Source organism: Anabrus simplex, chromosome 1 (genome assembly GCF_040414725.1).
Source record: "Anabrus simplex isolate iqAnaSimp1 chromosome 1, ASM4041472v1, whole genome shotgun sequence".
In the NCBI taxonomy this organism is placed as follows: Eukaryota; Metazoa; Arthropoda; class Insecta; order Orthoptera; family Tettigoniidae; genus Anabrus; species Anabrus simplex.
Window position 1 is genome coordinate 295,533,031 of NC_090265.1, and position 12,668 is coordinate 295,545,698.

General features: G+C 37.9%; 1 protein-coding gene across 1 annotated transcript in view; it reads left to right on the forward strand.

Annotated features, from left to right (window-relative positions):
• LOC136864344 (lachesin) overlaps positions 1–12,668 on the forward strand; it is a 512,637-nt gene that overhangs the window by 481,707 nt on the left and 18,262 nt on the right. The gene's annotated exons all lie outside the window — the stretch shown is intronic.

A 12,668-nucleotide genomic window follows, 5' to 3' on the forward strand; every position in this document is an offset into this window, starting at 1 on the left:
AGCCTAACGCTGATCTAACTAGCTGCTCGAAAAGTACTCAACGTATGTGGGGTTATCCTCACCGGCTCTTTTTCACGCCCGGCTGCCCTTCCTTATACCAGGTTGCCATTCTCTACATTGCTTTAAGGTTTTGAAGTAAAAATGAATTTTAGAGTAAGAAATTAGGTTAGGGGTGAAAACAACCCTTAAATTAAAAAATTTAATAACTCCTAGACCGATGGTCCTAGATAATTGATTTTTAGCTTAGAATTCATAAGAAAATATCCTCCAACTGGTCATACTGATCAACTCACCTCCTACAGTTTCTTTCCAAAATTTAGGAGTAAAAATAATTGTTGACGTTAAAAAAGTGGCCGAGGATACTTGAACGACTTTTAGAGTAAAAATTAGGTAGGGGTTAAAAGAACCCTTAATTTTAAAATGTAATAACTCCTAAACCTATTCCTAGAAAATTGATTTTTAGCTTAAAGTTTATCAAGCATTATTCTGTAACTTGCGATAAAGACAACTCACTCTCGACTGTTTATTTTGGGGCAAAATGTAGAGAAAAAAATAGATTGGAGTGAAAAGAAACGTTAAGAATTCAATATGTCCTAAATGGTTAGTTGTGGAAGACTGATTTAGCTTCAAATGTTTCAAGAAAATCTCTTTTAACCGGTGATGTATACTGAAGTTATAAGGGTAAAAATTAATGACACACATAGAACTGCATTGAAAATGAATAAAAGAATTCTTTGATACGTAAAAAGTAATACGATCCAGACATTAATAGTAACGTTTATTAAGTATCACCTGCTCCTCACCCGATCCACTAAGGATCACCCACTTTTAGCCTGAGGATTACTTGCTTCCGACTTTACCTAGCAACAGTTCCCCTTTTATTACACCAGCATCAACAAGCGCTGCTCTCTTCTCAGCAACTTGAGCGTTAGGTGACGTCGCACGCGGCACAGCTTTACGAAGCAGAATTTCATCAGCTACACGTCTCAGCTCAGGTTTGACTGGCACAGTAACCAAGATCATGTTGTTTGCAAGCAGCATATAACATATTAATACCAGGACCACTACGAACATCGAGTTCAGTGCCAGCATTAGTAACTTGGGAGAAGATCAATTGCTTTATTGATGAGTCCATGTCCAGCATGCTTCTTCACCGCACATCTCTTCCGCGTCTGCTTGTTAGCTTTCTTTGCAGCATGATGCGTGTTTGTTAACTCATTGGTTTTGGTTTCTTAACACAGTTTAAATAGCTGACACGTACGACACTGTCTCACTGAAGGTCTTTTACACGCACTTACTTGTTGATGATGTAAACTATACGTTTGAAGCTCCGACAGAACAGGATCTTGCGTCCACATACGAGGCACATTCTCCCAAATCTTCTTTACAGCAATTGCAGCAACATTTACTAGAAATACTTTTGGTAATGCCTTCAACTCCTCTTTAGTATAGGTGTTTAGTTTTTTATTGCAAACATAAAACTTTATAATCGCTTTTTCAACAGCGTTACTCTTAGTACCACACATGATGTCTTTACTAATTCATCTCTAATAAGTTTTGTATACTGCAACTTACAGAGGTTACTCACTTCCCGGCATGCATTGCGAACATGTCCACATAAACTCTAATCTGCTTCACCATATTAAAGTTTTGAGTGTCATATCCGCTTAAAGTAGCTTAGCAAACTCTACTCTGCTACTCTAAGTATGCTATTCCAGCACTTAGTCGTTTTACGTGCACAAAACACAAGCTTGTCGTATTCGAACTGAGCTAAGATTGAGCCTGGGATCAGTGCCCCAAACAAAGTAAGAGCAACTGGTCAATTAATACCATGGACATGCGAGCTGAAAAAAAGCAGCCAGTTATATAAAATGTATACTCAGCTCTAAAACTATGAGGTTACCCAGACTTATGCCACGAACAGCCAGTTAGCATGAAGATAAACCTATACTTTAACTCAGCTCTTAATGTTAACCAGACTTTTGTAGAGAAAGGCAGCCTAGTGTAAGGAAGAGTAGTTAGTCAGGTTAAGATCTGCCCCCTACTCATGATGCAAAGCCCTACTCTTAGCTGGAGTGTAAAATCGCCGCATGTAGCCGAGCGATGAGGTTAAGCCCACAGCCTTAGCCAAAGTATAAGTCTCGTCCTTACCCAAGGTCACCCAAGCGGTCCTCAGCATATGCCGGTGATCATTCAGAAGCATGTAGTCATCAGTAGATCGGGTGAAGTGTAGGTGATACTTAATAAACATTATTATTATCTGTGGTATTTCTCAAGGTACTCCGGTTCTCCTTGTCATCTTTCATTCCAGCAACACTCTCCACTATCATTTCATTTCATCTGTCAGTCATTAATGATTGCCCCAGAGCAGTGCGACAGGCCTCGGCAGCCGGCACAATTCATATCCTCGCCGGAAGTTTGGAGCTTCATTCATCCCATCCCTGACATGGTCATTGACTGGAAAAAAGGTTGTAGGTTTTCATTATTGTCTGTATCGTATGCATTTTTATTTATCAAGAATTCTTTTATCCATTTTCAATGCTACTCCATTAATAGTTTAAGCAGGTGATCCCCAAGTCGGAAGCAGGTGCTCCTCAGGCTAAACGCAGGTGATCCTTAGTGGATCGGGTGAGGAGCAGGTGATACTTATTAAACGTTATTATTAATGTTTGCGCTGGCCCCGTGGTGTAGGGGTAGCGTGCCTGCCTCTTACCCGGAGGCCCCGGGTTCGATTCCCGGCCAGGTCAGGGATTTTTACCTGGACCTGAGGGTTGGTTCGACGTCCACTCAGCCTACGTGATTGAGGAGCTCTCTGACGGTGAGATGGCGATCCCGGTCTAGAAAGCTAAGAATAACGGCCGAGAGGATTCGTCGTGCTGACCACACGACACCTCGCAATCTGCAGGCCTTCAGGCTGAGCAGCGGTTGCTTGGTAGGCCAAGGCCATTCAAGGGCTGTGGTATCATGGGGTTTGGTTTGGTTTAATGTCTGCACCGTATTAATTTTTACCCATCAAAGAAATATTGTATCCATTTTCAATGCAGTTATATGTGCGTTATTCATTTTTACCCTAAAAAGTTCAGTCAGGGGTAAGTTGACCTATATCAGGAGTTAGAAGATTGATATTTTTTAAGCTAGAAGTCATTGTTCCACATCTAATCGTTTAGGACATATTGAAGTTTTAAGTTAACGTTTGTTTTCACTCCAACCTATTTTTTACCCTAAACATCATTTAAAGTATGCTCCAACAATATTTTAAACGTTGTAGCAATTTTTGCTCCAAAACTTTAGAAAGGAAGAGTCGAGAGTGAGTTGGTCTATATCCCTAGTTATACAATATATTTTGATTAATGTTAAGCTAAAAATCAATTTTCTAAGACAACCGGTTTAGTAGTTATTACACTTTAAAATTAAGGGTTATTTTCATTCTCACCTAATTTTTGCTCTGAAAGTCGTTTAAAGTATCCTCCGACACTTTTCAGAAAAATCCTTTTTACCCCAAAATCACCGGTTAGAGGATTGATAAATTATAAGCTAAAAATTAATTTTGTAGCACAATCGGTTTAGGAGTTATTAAATTTTAAAGTTAAGGGTTGTTTTCACCCCCTAACTAATTTTTAATCTAAAAGTCATTTAAAGTATCCTCTGACACTGTTTTAACGTCAAAATTTATTTTTACCCAACACTTTGTAAAAAAACACTCGGGGGGTGAGTTGATCTATTTCCGTAGATAGAAGATAAATTCTTTTATGAATTTTAAGCTAAAAATCAATTTTCCAGGACAATCGATTTAGGAGTGATTAAATTTTTAAGTCACACTCGACGTATTTTTGTCAATAAACATTTTACTTCAAAATTTTTAAACAGTGTTGAGGAGGGCAAACTTGTGTAAGGAAGGGCAGCACGGCGTAAGAAAGAGCTGGTGAGATAATTCCGCACACGTTAAGTACCTTTCGAGCAGCTAGTTAGATCAGCGTTAGCCTCAGCCTTAGCGCCTGCCTCAGACTTAGTGAGTTTAAGCCCTGTCAGGAAGGGCACCCGGACGTAAATAACAGCCAGTGAAGTTAACTCCGAACTCTGAGCTAACGTTAAGTTAGGTTGGGTTAAGTTAGGTTGGGTTAGGTTAACGCGTGGTCAGCGTTAGGTTATACACCTGAAAGGTGTGAGAATAAACCCTTACCTAGCATGAGGTTAAGCCCCAATTTGTGGTTAGGCCCTAGTGTGAAGTTAGCTTAGATTAACTTAACCAAGGTTTGAGGTTAGCTTAGCTTAACATAGGTGAGTTCTCCTGGATCCTGATCCCATAGGAATCGGCCGAACTGTCAAATTCTCACTACTGATGGAATCCCGTTCTCGAACATCCCAGGACTTGTTTTCTCTGACTTTAACTCTAGACGAATCAAACGTAACAAACTTTTTCTTCACAATACTCATACAAATTATTATATTTATGAAGTTTCTTTGCATTTCACAAAATTTGAATAAATATACTGTTGTAAACTGCATGCACTACTTTTCAACATAGTAACCATGAACATGAAGATATTTGACCCAACGTCCAACGTTAAGAAACTCATGGTCGACTCAGGAGGTTAACACCTTGCGTTCGAATACAACAGTTGAAATCTCAACCTTTACCATTCTGGAAATCTTATCTTGCTACTCCAAAGTGCTTGCCAACTCTGAGCAACGTTGACAGACAAAATAGTTACAGGATCCGTAATACACGTCCGACTCCTTTCCCTATTATCGACGAAGTAACAAACTCATACTCGCTCGGTGGCTTAGCACACCATCAGCATACTATGTTGGCTGAAGAAACCAGTTACAATAACTTGTTCTTTTTTCTGGGAGTCTCAAGTGAATGTATGCCAGTCTACAGGGAAATTTCATGCAATTCCAGAAGATATTTCTGAGAGCGGGTGATTTTGGTCTAACTTTCGAGTGGCATCACCACTGATTTCTCACCGAGATGGCTATAGTACGAATCCTGGCCAGTACATGTGGGATTTTTTTAATAAGAACTCGCGTCTCTGTGGTTCGGATTTGACGTAAAACTGGAGATTTTATGGATCGATTATCACGTTTGATTACTCTTGTTTAGAATCCGAAAACTAACTCCGAACACTAATTCACTGAAGGAGTTGACATATACCTGTAATAACTACAGAAAGTGGGTCTTCTTGAGAGGACTTGTCCTGCCTTTGTTGTACCCTGTAAAAGTTTCACTTGTGATCACCGGTATTAGAACCTGAGATTCAGTTGAAAAATACCAATGTTCGACGGTATGGACAACGGAAATATATACAGTTGTAAATGGTATTTTGAATATCTACTGTAAATGCTTATCGATGATTATCTATTGTGATAACATCCAGATCACCTTAAATTCCTTACTTCAATTCCTTCACCATTTTCTATGCTTTTAATGATAAACTACTTTACGTCTTGTGTCCATTTTACAACGCGTATAGGCGTAGATGTGTGCATCAATAAACTCATCGATAACTCATTTTTGTACTGTTGTACATGTATGTTTTGTGCATCAGTAAATCTACTGTTGCACACTATTAAGGTTTCCTGAATCAATCATTCATTTCTGTCTTTTTAAATCATTTTCGTAAGGTTTTTCTTATTCATACCATACAAACACCTGTAAATTGACCCACTTTGCACACTGGACACATGGTTATAGGATCTTTTGTATTTGAATAGTCCATATCACTGCCTCCCTAAATATGTCCTATTCCTTCCGAAACAGCGTGTAAGTGTATAAGTATATTGCACCCGTGGGTTTTAGGAGAATTCCTCACAATTCTTTCGTTATCTTCACAGTTGGTCACCTTCATTTCGTAACAGAATTATATTCACCACAGGCTTATATTTTCAAACAGGGATTTATTGGTAATAATTTCAATTGGTTACAGGTGATTAATTGGTCACAATTACAGGTTGGATTCCTAACAGAATTTATTAGCAATACTTTGTTTATTTAGTCACACAGAAGCTCCTATGTATACATACTAGCTGTTACCCACGGCTTCGCTCGCGAGGATTTCATAAGTTGTTAAAAATTAATTGTTCCTCGGTAATGCACTAAGATATTATGTAAAAATCCTTAAAGTGTAAAATGTCGCAGAAAAATTGCATTTCTTTTACCCCAGAACCTCTTTGTAAACCACGTTTGTGGCATTGGATTTTGGGGCTAAGATGACCAAGCTACTGGCAGAGCTAAATCCGGAACATGCGACATAGAACATCACATGTGAGAAACAGTCCTCTTTTAAGTCGAAATAAAAGAAAGGATTTCTTTATTTCTAAAGAAGATTCCAAATACCAACTTTCACGTCTGTAACATCTTAGTTTTTTAGATATAAGTATCCTCATAAGAGGAATTCAACCGCTTCTTCATTTCAGTTCACTTACTTTCGATCACCAGCTTAAGTTGATCTTCCGAAAACAAAAAGTACGCGTTTCTTTACTTTTAAAAGAGATTACAAATACCAATTTTCACGTCTGTAACTTTTATGTTTATGAGATATACTGTAGATATATTCATTTTAAAAACCGCCCCACTCTTTGGCTGAGTGATCAGCGTTGAGGCCTTCAGTTCACAGGGTTCCAGGTTCGATTCCGGGCTGAGTCGGGGAAATAAATTGCGTGTGATTAATTCTTCTGGCTCTGGGACAGGTTGTTTATGTTTGTCCCAAGACTCTCCTCTTCATATCACTCAACACACCACTTTATCAACCACAACACGAACACGCAATAGCAATTACATCTCTACACATAGGATCGGCGTCAGGAAGGGCATTCAGACATAAAATATGGTCAAATCCACATTTCCGACACAGTCCACACCCGCGATCCCACAGGTATGGGAAAAGCAGTATAAGAAGAAGATACTCATTTTAAAAATTCACCCGCTTTTTTTTATTATTACACCCCCTTAAGTGGATTTTCAAAAAATGTGTGTTCATTTCTTTTAAAAGAGATTCCAAGTACCATTTTTAACGTCTGTAACATGTTAGGTTTTTATATGTAGTAGATAATCTCGCTACTGTAGATTCCTGGAGCTGACGTTGCCATGGTTACGGCAGTTCATTTTCTTATCCGATTTCTTGAGCAGGGGTAGTGTGGTGCCAATATCTCCATAACGATTGGTTTTAGGGCCTTAAAACATGGTTTTCGGGCCCGAGAGCTTACCGAGTTTTGTCTTTGCGTCAAGGGACTTAAAATGAGTTTTGTCTCGTCCTTGTACGAAAAATTCGATTTCGCCTATATTAGTCTATTATTTTAATATTTTCATATATCTCCCCACGTCGCCCCGCCCCCTGAATTGTTTTGAAAATAAAATACAACACATGTTACTCACTGGCAATGTAGCTTTCTACAGGTGAAGTAATTTTTAAAATCGGTTCAGTAGTATACCAATTTTTCCTCTTTATAATATTAGTATAGAAAACGCTAACGTTCATATATCACAAAACTCGAGCTCTTAAACCAGAGGGAGTTAAATGGTGCGGTTGGTACAAAAATCTTACAAATCTTTCAATAGAACAGGGTAAATCTTGAAAAGTCAACGTAAATATATTTATTTTCAAGATCAAATCATTGAATGATCACTCCAATAATTGAAGGCGAAGGCTTACCCTAACCCACAATACATTCTGTACTTAGCATGATGCTAAGCGACTAACACTTTCATTCATATTCTGATACAAGCAAATTTACCCGTGCTTCGCTACGGTATTCTACATTGTATACGGATTTTTTCCGTAAATTACTGTAAAGGCAGTGAGTAAGAATACATTAAATTGCATGTTTATTAGCGCTATCCGAGTCACAAAACAGGGAAGGCACCATACGTTGTTTCCGATGTAAGGTAGGCACTGGGAATGTTTTGTTGACAATGGCAGGCCACATTTCCTACAGCCAGTCACAGTAGGGTTCCGTAGTTTCTACTCTAACGGTACGCTCACTTGGCAACCGCCATTCACAGCAGAGATGTAGAGTTTTCATTATAAATAGAGGACCCTTTTCCTAATGCCTGTCACAATCGAGCTGGAGAGACTTGATTATAATTGATAAATGCATTGCAATTTAACGTATCAACAATCGAGACAAGATAATAAGTCATATTACCAATTTTGTAGATCTCTCCAAACTGAACAGCGATTGAGCTATCCGTTTTGTAATACGACTTACCGTTTAGCTACCAACTACCCTGAAACAAATGTCTGCACCGTCATTAAAATGCATCCATATTTAGATAATTACCGGGGTCAAACGTTATACACTTGAAGAGCTTGGAATTTTTCCTGAAAGAAAAGAGTGTCCAGGTTTCGGGATTAGCACTCGCATTACATTCGAAGTAATTAAGGAAGAATGTAATACCGTTAAGCAAGTTGAAATTGACAGAAAATAGGATTATAACTGAGAACAGCCGGATAGGACAAATACAGTATGTAAATACCAAATGGATGTATTGGAAAAAAAATGTCCCTCAATAAATTGTGATGGTGTTAGTTACGGATATAAGGAGGCGGTAACAGAGGAGAAAGTTAGGCTAAGGTATTCTTAGGTCAACAGATAAGAAGATGACTTATGGTGTTAATTAAGCCTAAAGCGACAAGGCATAGGCAAGAAATTAAAGCGGAAAATACAAGTAGAATAGAAATACAGTACAAATTATAACAAATGCCAGAAAACACCTTACGGTGTGGAAATAATGGGCTACACTCCGCGGTACTGTTCAAATATTAACAGCGCCCCTCACTGCTATTCGAGGACGATTGTAACCTCCAAAGGTATTCTGCCAATATCCCGCGGAATGGACGATTGACGTCTCTGTCGCTTTCTACCCAAGGAACAACCACGAGTTTGCAGGAATGAAGACGAAAATGTCAAAACGTTACTTCCCTGCTGACAAGCAGTCAGAGACGTTACCATGGTCACCTGTAGGTTCGTTGTCGGTCTGTCGGTCACTCAATGCAGAGCGTGAGACCCGAAGAAAATAGTAATTTCTCCGTCATTTTAATAGTAAAGCGAAATTATGTACCTAACAAAAGTTGTTTATAAAGAAGGGCCGTTTCACATATAGTCCATATATTTTACAGAAAATCAAAAGTATAATATAAAATGGAAGAAAACTGTTCTGGTTTTCCTATAAACACCCCATATATTCAGATATGTTTAAATCATTTGCATTGCGATACTTGCCCGGGGATGAGTATACTCTTTATGTGAAGTTTGGTCAAGATCTCTCTAGCCGTTTCACCGTTATGGTGGAACAAACAGACACGAAAAATAAAACCACGGATACGGTCTTCAGTTGACCAAAAACGAAGAAATATCTAAAACATTCATTCATTATTTATTTATTTACCATAAACGTTTACAGTATCTATGGAAGGCCAGGGGAAAAGGACAAGCCCCCCTATACGTAGTGCCCACTGACCTTTGAAATAATTACCTAAATCCTAAAGTAAAACAGTCATATACACTATTTACAGGTAAAGTAACAAAGTATAGCCTCATTTATACAACCTTTCACTCCCTCGTTCATTCTTCCACATATTTACATGCATTTTCTCACCGTATGTGCTTCCTAACGTAACATTTAACTATATTTACATTTCTACATTTAATGTAGGCGGGTAGATCGTTCCAAAGCCGCGCTGAACGAGCAAAGAAACCTAGTTTGTAGGACTCAGTTCGCGCAAAGGGGGGTATAAGACACACCCCTTTGCCCCTACGGACGGAGCTGTAAGATAGGGCAAAACAAACGAAATTACCGACAGCTGATTCCCTGCGACTTTATTTATATAGCTGTGTGATTTTCATCATTAGTAATGTCATTGCACGCTGTCATGTTTGATTACTACCTGTCAAGCCAGAGAGTGTACACTTTTGATGATGGAAGAATACTATTCTCCGCTAGATACTATTTGATTCTCTGACCTTCCCCAGCTTCTGAATATACTCAACAGATGGCAGATCGTTCCCAATAACTTACATGCTGCTAAGAGAAAGCAGTCTACGTACGTACAGACGGGAATGTATCAAGTCAACTAGCCTTCTGCATGACCATTAATAAAACGCAGAGACAAACGCGTATTCAGCTACGACCAATTGTACGTTGCACTACCTCTGGCAAGATCGAGATATGGTCGAATGGTCGAAGCACGGATAATATTGTATGGAAAGAAGTGTTATGAACTAAATTATCTGACTTACTTGTAAGGAATGCTGCGGGTCCACTAGTTGTTTCTTTTTTCTGTTTTTAATATGGTATTTCCTTTTCTTCACACTCTCTGCAATTTATTTTGAAGAGTGGAAGATATAGTACCGTTTTATTCATGGACACCATGTACTCTTCCTCTTAGATTCTTCCCCAATCACCTTTAAACCTGTAAATACCTGAAGGCTCGTCCATGGTTGCGTTCCTGTCATGCGTTGCTGTTAGCGATCAGTTACACTTGTCACATAAATCGTAACGATATACTACCCACCCCCGTCTTTTGTTGGTTGATAAACATAAAACCATTACATATGAATTTACGGCATTACGGCATCCTCGTTTGTTAAGTACACATCTAATTTAATCACAAGTAATTGTGAAAATGTTGTAGATATATTATGGAGGAAGTATTGAAAGCGCATGTAGAAAATACAGAAATACGAATACGTCATTGTGGAAAAGAAAAAAGAAAAACATATCAAAATAAATAAGAACAATTCTAAATGGTACATGACGAAGTTTTGGCGAAATCGAGTAAATCAGTTGTAACTACGACGAATTGTAATTTGCGACGGATCGTAACTATTAGGAGTTGTATTCATGTAACGAATCGTAACTGTTACGAATTGTATTTTCTGTGTCGCGTTATAAGATAACTGTGACAAATAAATTGTAGTGGGCATTGCTGTGCGCGTACCCGTGTATTTATCTGTACATTGTTAATGCATGATGGGTGAATCCATACTGTGGATCTTTCATTTCAGAAAATGCAGATCTAATCTGTAAAAATAACAACAAAATAATAATAATAATAATAATAATAATAATAATAATAATAATAATAATAATAATAATAATATAATTCTCGGTAGTCTGGACATCACTGAGAAGTACAAATCTCAGAAAACTACACGCAGAAGGACGAGTGGGAATCGGCTTCTCCGTTGTAGCTACATTTCAGGGTCACTGCCATTTCACCCGATGAAACGAAGAGTCCCATAGATTTGATCACACTGGTTCACGTAAGTCACTTTATCAGTAAAAATTAAACATTCTAAGAAATTCAGTTTAAATTTTAGAAATGGAAAGTCTTGGCTCGATTTCTACGTAAGGTTGAATTATTACTACAATATTTAAAATTTCATAGAATATAGTGTTCCTTGATTGTTTTGTCGACCTCAATTGTATAATTTTCGGGAAGTTTTAGTAAATCTGTAAATTTGTATGTGATTATGTAGTAATGATTATACTACATAAGTTATAACTTAACTGAATATTGTACGTATGTTGAGTGGTCAGGCTGGTTTGGACCTCAACAACTGCGCCATCAGCCAACATAGGTGGCCCAGTCGTCACTGAAGAGGCGTACTAGGGAAATGAGGAGTGAGGTAGTTTCCCGTTGCTTTGTTCACTGTGCCAGAAGATGCTATAACATTTCAGTCTGACAAGCCCACTGAAATGTCCGCACCAACTGACCCTATGAGCAACATTTTCACACCATTCATAAGAGGGACTGGCTGCAGAAAGAATTGCACTACTAGCATTGCTCATACCTCGGTCACTTTCATGTTGTCAAAGCCAAGGATGAGACTAAGGTCAATAAAAGTAACAAATTTGTTCTAGCCCTCATCAGAAGACATAGTGCGCTGTAAACACTAGATTTTGCCAGCATAGACAAAATTGAATATTATAAGCTATATATTGCAAATTTCGAGTGAATTTCTGAGTGCCTGCATTGTAATTAAAACACGATACACGTAAAGGAATATTTTGTGTTATATTCTGTGAACTTCCTACGAAATAATAATAATAATAACAATAATAATAATAATAATAATAATAATAATAATAATAATAATAATAATTTCATAATATCGTTTTATTCACAAAATTCAAGTTTTGATCCCAACTGACGTCGAAGGAACTTGAGAATCTTTGGTTGCTACAACTCTTTGTTATTGACTTCCTCCATGTAAAATAACTCTTGTAGGGTAAAATCGAGTGCTCCGACGTCTATTAAAATCTACAGCAATTGTAGGGACGCTTAAATGTAATAATATTTTTGTCGGCTTTAGTTAGAAGGCGTTTGCTTTATAAAATATAAACACTGATGTAGACAGTGAACTCGATAAGAAGAAGAATCAATTATAGGAACAAGAAACCTACTTTCTTAACTTCCTCGAAAATCCTCACTTCAAATTTCTGGTCGCGTGAAACTTGGTAACGAGTTGGGTATCTATGGAAAATAGATTAGATTGGTATTCTTGAGATTGTGTCGTATTTTCAGTAAATCCATGTTATTACTGGAACTTGTTGAAGAAAAAAGTTTACTTTCTTACACTTCTTATGCATGTGTCTGTGTCATGAAAGGGATGTTCTCCCAACGTCGGAGTTAGCTCGAAGTGAGTTTAAGAACTGAGGATGT